Here is a 6,634-nt window from a genome sequence, read left to right as displayed (position 1 = left end):
GGTGAGACCAGCACCACCAGTATGACCAGTATGACCAGTATAACCAGTAACTGACCCCTGAGCCCCCCAGGGACCCCAGAGACAGGGGGTGTTCCTCATGGAGGTGAGACCAGTATCACCAGTATGACCAGTATAAACCAGTATAACCAGTGACTGACCCCCTGAGCCCCCCAGGGACCCCAGAGACAGGGGCTGTTCCTCATGGAGGTGAGACCAGTATCACCAGTATGACCAGTATAACCAGTGACTGACCCCAGTGACCCCCTGAACCCCCCCCAGTGCTCTCAGTAACCCCAGTTTGTTTCTCAGTCCGCCCAGTAACCCCATTATCCCCACTCCCAGTTCCCCCAGTGACCGCAGTTTGCTTCCCAGTGCTCCCAGTTCCCCCATTGTCTCCTCCCAGTCCCCCCATTTCCACCTCCCAGTGACCCCAGTTTTGTTTCCCAATCCCATTATCACCTCCCAATGCTCCCAGTCCCCCCGTTGCCCCCATCACCTGCTCCCAGTGCCCCCATTATCCCCTCCCAGTGCTCCCAGTGACCCCAGTTTGCTTCCCAATCCCCCCATTATCCCCTCCCAGTGTTCCAGTGACCTGTTTGTCTCCCAGTGCCCCCATTATCCCCTCCCAGTGTCTCCCAGTGCTCCCAGTGTCTCCCAGTGCCCCCATTATCCCCTCCCAGTGCCCCCAGTGTGTCTCCAGTGCTCCCAGTGTCTCCCAGTGCCCCCATTATCCCCTCCCAGTGTCTCCCAGTGCTCCCAGTGTCTCCCAGTGCTCCCAGTGTGTCTCCCAGTACCTCCCAGTGCCCCCATTATCCCCTCCCAGTGTCTCCCAGTGCCCCCATTATCCCCTCCCAGTGCCCCCAGTGTGTCTCCCAGTGTCTCCCAGTGCCCCCATCATCCCCTCCCAGTGTCTCCCAGTGCCCCCATTATCCCCTCCCAGTGCTCCCAGTGTCTCCCAGTGCCCCCCAGTGCTCCCAGTGTCTCCCAGTGCTCCCAGTGTGTCTCCCAGTACCTCCCAGTGCTCCCAGTGCCCCATTATCCCCTCCCAGTGTCTCCCAGTGCCCCCAGTGTGTCTCCCAGTGTCTCCCAGTGCTCCCAGTGTCTCCCAGTGCCCCAGTGTGTCTCCCAGTGCCCCCAGTGTGTCTCCCAGTGCTCCCAGTGCTCCCAGTGTCCCCGTCTGCAGGGCTACTGGACGCGGTTCCTGCCGGCCTGGGGGCGGCTGCGGGCGCTGCTGCGGGGGGGGGCGCTGGGGGAGCCCCTGTTCTTCGGGGGGGCGCTGGGGGCGGCCCTGGGGGGGCTCCCCCGGCTGCGCGACCCCCGGGGCGGGGGGGCCCTGCTGGACCTGGGCGGCTACGGGCTGCAGATGGCCAGTGACATCATGGGGGGGGCCCCCCGAGAGCTGCGGGCGACCGGGACCCTGACCCCCAGCGGTGAGACGGGGGGGCACTGGGAACACTGGGAGGGACTGGGAGGGACTGGGGGGACTGGGAGGGGATTGGGGGGGCCCCCCAAAAACTGCGGGCGATGGGGACCCTGACCCGCAGCAGTGAGACTGGGGGGACTGGGAGGGACTGGGAGGGACTGGGGGGGACTGGGGGGCACTGGGAATGACTGGGAGGGGATTGGGGGGCACTGGGATGGATTGGGATGGACTGGGGGGGCACTGGGAGGGACTGGGGGAGACTGGGAGGGGATTGGGGGGGACTGTGGGTCACTGGGGGGGAACTGGGGGGCACTGGGATGGATTGGGATGGACTGGGGGGCACTGGGAGGGGATTGGGGGCACTGGGATGGATTGGGAGGGACTGGGATGGACTGGGAGGGGATTGGGGGGCACTGGGGGGAACTGGGGGGCACTGGGATGGATTGGGATGGACTGGGGGGCACTGGGAGGGACTGGGGGGACTGGGATGGAACTGGAGGGGATTGGGGGGCACTGGGGGGGACTGGGAGGGGATTGGGGGGGACTGGGATGGAACTGGGAGGGGATTGGGGGGCACTGGGGGGGACTGGGGGGCACTGGGGGGCACTGTGAGCAACTGGGAATGACTGGGACGGGATTGGGGGGCACTGGGATGGATTGGAGGGACTGGGATGGACTGGGAGGGGATTGGGGGGCACTGGGGGGGAACTGGGGGGCACTGGGATGGATTGGGATGGACTGGGGGGCACTGGGAGGGACTGGGGGGACTGGGAGGGGAGTGAGAGGGGACTGGAAGGGGACTGGGGGGCAATGGGAGTGACTGGGAGGGAAATGGGGGGGGGGGGGGGGCGGGGTGTCAAGTTGAGACCATGACCTTGACCTTGGATGTCACTGGGAGCCATCAGGTCATGCTCAGCATAGAGGGGGGGGGTGGGTCTGGGGTCACTGGGGGGTCACTGTGGGTCATGGACAAGACCTTGACCTTGGTGACACAAGGAACCATCAGGTCGTGCTCAGCATGAGGGGGGGTTGGGGGGGTCTGGGGTCATGGGGGGGGGTCTGGGGTCACTGTGGGTCATGGACAAGACCGTGACCTTGACCTTGGATGTCACTGGGAACCATCAGGTCGTGCTCAGCATGGGGGGGGAGGGTCAGGGGTCACTGGGGGGGGGGGGGCGATTCAGGGAGGTCCGGGGTCACTGGGGGGTCATGGACAAGACCATGACCTTGACCTTCACTGGGAACCATCAGGTCATGCTCAGGATGGGGGGGTTTGGGGTCATTGGGGAGGTTTGGGGGGGGGTTCAGGGGGGTCAGGGGGTTCGGGGGGGTCAGGGGGGGTCACCGGGGTGTCCTTGTCCCCAGGGGTGGACGAGACCGTGACCATGACCTTGGATTTTGGCGGGAAGCGCCAGGCCGTGCTCACTGTGTCCATCGCGGCCCAGCTGCCGGGGGGGGCCACGGTGGGGGGGACGCGGGGGTGGGCGCAGGTGAGGGGGCACGGGGGGGGGGGGTGCTGGGGTCCCTACTGGGGGGTCCCCATGGGTTGGGGGGGTCCCTATGGGGGGGTCATGGGGTCATTGGGGTGAGGGGGTCCCTATGGGGGGGTCACAGGGTCATTGGGGTGGGGGGCCCCAGGGGGGTCCCCATGGGTTGGGGGGGGGTCCCTATGGGGGGGTCATGGGGTCACTGGGGTGGGGAGGTCTCTGGGGTCCCTACTGGTGGGTCCCCATAGGGGGGTCTCGGGGGGGTCCCCATGGGTTGGGGGGGGTCCCTATGGGGGGGTCATGGGGTCACTGGGGTGGGGGGGGGGTCTCTGGGGTCCCTACTGGGGGGTCCCCATGGGGGGTTTGAGGGGGGTCCTGGGTGTTGGGGGGGTCCCTACTGGGGAGTTCCCATGGGTTGGAGGGGTCCCTATGTGGGGCTTGAGGTCTCAGGGGGTCCCATTGGGCTGGGGGGTCATTGGGGGTCTGGGGTCCCTATGGGGGGGTTTTGGGGTTCCTGGGGGGGTCTCTCTATGGGGGGTGTTTGGGGCCCCTATTGGGGGGTCCCTATGGGGGGTTTGGGGTCTCAGGGGGTCCCATTGGGCTGGGGGGTCATTGGGGGTTTGGGGTCCCTGAGGGGGGTCTCAGTGGGGTCTCCCTATGGGGGGGGTCTCTGGGGTCCCAATGGGGGGGTCCCCTTGGGTTGGGGGGGTCATTGGGGATCTGGGATCCCTAAGGGGGGTTTGGGGTCTCAGGGGGGTCCCACTGGGTTGGGGGGTCATTGGGGGTCTGGGGTCCCTATGGGGGGGGGTCTCAGTGGGGTCTCCCTATGGGGGGGTCCCCTTGGGTTGGGGGAGGTCATTGGGGGTCTAGGATCCCTATGGGGGGGGTTGTGGGGTACCTGGGGGGATTTTGGGGTCCCTGGGGGGGGGGTCTCAGGTTGTCCCCATGGTGGGGGGGGGGGGGGGTCCCACAACAGGCCCCAATGGTGCCCCAGGATTTTGGGGAGGGGGGGGACACACAAACCCTAACGTGTGTGTCCCCCCCCCAGTTCCCCAGCCACATGAACTGCCCCACGGAGCTGGTGCTGGGGGGGGGTCCCCAGGAGGGGGGTCCCCAGGGGGGGGGTCCCCGCAGGGAGATTTTCCCGCTGCCCCCCCCGGACCAGCCGCTCAACTTCCCCCACGGGACCGGCCTGAGATACGAGGCCCAGCACGTGCGCCAGTGTCTGCTGCAGGGTGGGGGTCCGGGGGGGTCCCCTGGGGGGGGGCTGGGGGTTTGGGGGGTCCCTGGGGGGGTCTGAACCCCAAAACTGCTCCACGCCTGAGATACGAGGCCCAGCACGTGCGCCAGTGTCTGCTGCAGGGTGGGGGTTTGGGGGGGTCACGGGGGGCTGGGGGGGTCCCCTGGGGGGGCTCCGGGGGGTCCCTGGGGGGGTCTGAACCCCAAAACCCTCCCAGGCCTGAGATACAGGCCCAACATGGGGGGGGTGTTTGTTAAGGGGTTTTGGGGGGTTCATGGGATTTGGGGGAGCCCTGGGGGGGTTATGAGGTTTGGGGGGGCCTGGGGGGGGTCTCTTGGGGGGGGTCTGGGGGGGCTCTGGGGGGTCCCTGGGGGGGTCTGAACCCCAAAACCCCTCCAGGTTTATGATACAGGCCCAATATGGGGGGGGTGTCTGTTAAGGGGTTTTGGGGGGTTTTATGGGGTTTTGGGGGGATTTTGGGGGTTCCTGGGGGTCCAGGGGGGTTTTGGGGTGTCCATGGGGGGTTTGGGGTGTCCCGGGGGGGCTCTGACCCCCCTGCCCCCCCAGGTCTGACCGAGAGCCCCATGATGCCAATGGACACATGGGGGTCCCCGTTGGTTTGGGGGGGATTTGGGGGAGTTTTGGGGGTCGCAGGGGTCCGGGGGGGTTGTGGGGTGTCCGGGGGGGTTTTGGGGTGTCCGGGGGGGGCTCTGACCCCCCTGCCCCCCCAGGTCTGACCGAGAGCCCCGTGATGCCCTTTGCCGCCAGTGAACTGGTGGCGCGGCTGCTGGACGAGGCGCGGGGACAAGTGGGGGTGGGGGGGTCCCCAAAACCCCCCCCGCGGCCCCTCCCCCCCCCGGGGTGGTCCCAACACCCCCCGACCCCTCCCCAAGAGAAACCCCCCCCGGGGGAGCCCCCACAGAACAGGGGGACCCCCCAGGAAACGGGGGAAGAGGAGAAATAAAGGGCTGAACCCCTGGGGTGGGGGCTCCCAGTATAAACCAGTATGGACCAGTAACCCACGAGCACCAGCCCCCCAGTCTAAACCAGCCCAATAGTGAGCCTTGGGGGGCTATGGGGCTGCCAGATAGTGAGCTATAGGGGGCAATGGGGCTGCCAAATAGTGAGCCTTCGGGGGCAATGGGGCTGCCAAATAGTGAGCCTTGGGGGGCTATGGGGCTGCCAAATAGTGAGCTATAGGGGACAATGGGGCTGCCAAATAGTGAGCTATAGGGGACAATGGGGCTGCCAAATAGTGAGCCTTGGGGGGCAATGGGGCTGCCAAATAGTGAGCCTTGGGGGGGTATAGGGCTGCCAAATAGTGAGCTATAGGGGTCTATGGGGCTGCCAAATAGTGAGCTATAGGGGGCAATGGGGCTGCCAAATAGTGAGCTATAGGGGGCAATGGGGCTGCCAAATAGTGAGCTATAGGGGGCAATGGGGCTGCCAAATAGTGAGCCTTGGGCGGCTATGGGGCTGCCAAATAGTGAGCTATAGGGGGCAATGGGGCTGCCAAATAGGGGGAAGAGGAGAAATAAAGGGCTGAACCCCTGGGGTGGGGGGCTCCCAGTATAAACCAGTATGGACCAGTCACCCATGAGCACCAGCCCCCCAGTCTAAACCAGTTCTCCCAGTCCAGACCAGTAACTCCAGTATAAACCAGTACAGACCAGTAACTACAGTACAAACCAGAGCAATAAAGGGATGACCCCCCAGGGTTAAGGGGGCTCCCAGTATAAACCAGTATGGACCAGTAAAGAGCGGTTAACCCATGAGCACCAGCTCCCCCAGTCTAAACCAGTTCTCCCAGTCCAGACCAGTAACTCCAGTCCAAACCAGTACAGACCAGTCCCCCCAGTCCAAACCAGTCCCCCCAATCCAAACCAGTAACTCCAGTCTAAACCAGTACAGACCACTGGTTCCAGTACAAACCAATACAGACCAGTCCCCCCAGTCCAAACCAGTCCCCCCAATCCAAACCAGTAACTCCAGTCTAAACCAGTACAGACCACTGGTTCCAGTACAAACCAATACAGACCAGTCCCCCCAGTCCAAACCAGTAGAGACCAGTCCCCCCAATCCAAACCAGTAACTCCAGTCTAAACCAGTACAGACCAATGGTTCCAGTACAAACCAGCCTCCCCAGTCTAGACCAGTGGTTCCAGTACAAACCAGTGCAGACCAGTAACTCCACTACAAACCAATACAGACCAATCTTCCCATTACAAACCAGTCTGGACCAGTCTCCCCAGTCCACACCAGTTCTCCCAGTCCACACCAGTATCTTCAGCCCATGCTCCCCAGTCCACACCAGTCTGTCCCAGTCCATCCCAGTTTATTCGGAGCACCGGCCCAGTTCACACCAGTCCATCCCAGTTCACACCAGTTCAGAGCAGCAGCCCGTGTTCCCGCAGCCCATCCCAGTCCCCCCAGTCGCTCCCAGTTCATCCCAGTCCACACCAGTCACTCCCAATCCATCCCAGT

Source organism: Streptopelia decaocto (genome assembly GCF_964273445.1).
Source record: "Streptopelia decaocto genome assembly, chromosome: 28".
NCBI lineage: Eukaryota > Metazoa > Chordata > Aves > Columbiformes > Columbidae > Streptopelia > Streptopelia decaocto.
This window is presented reverse-complemented; position numbering follows the sequence as displayed.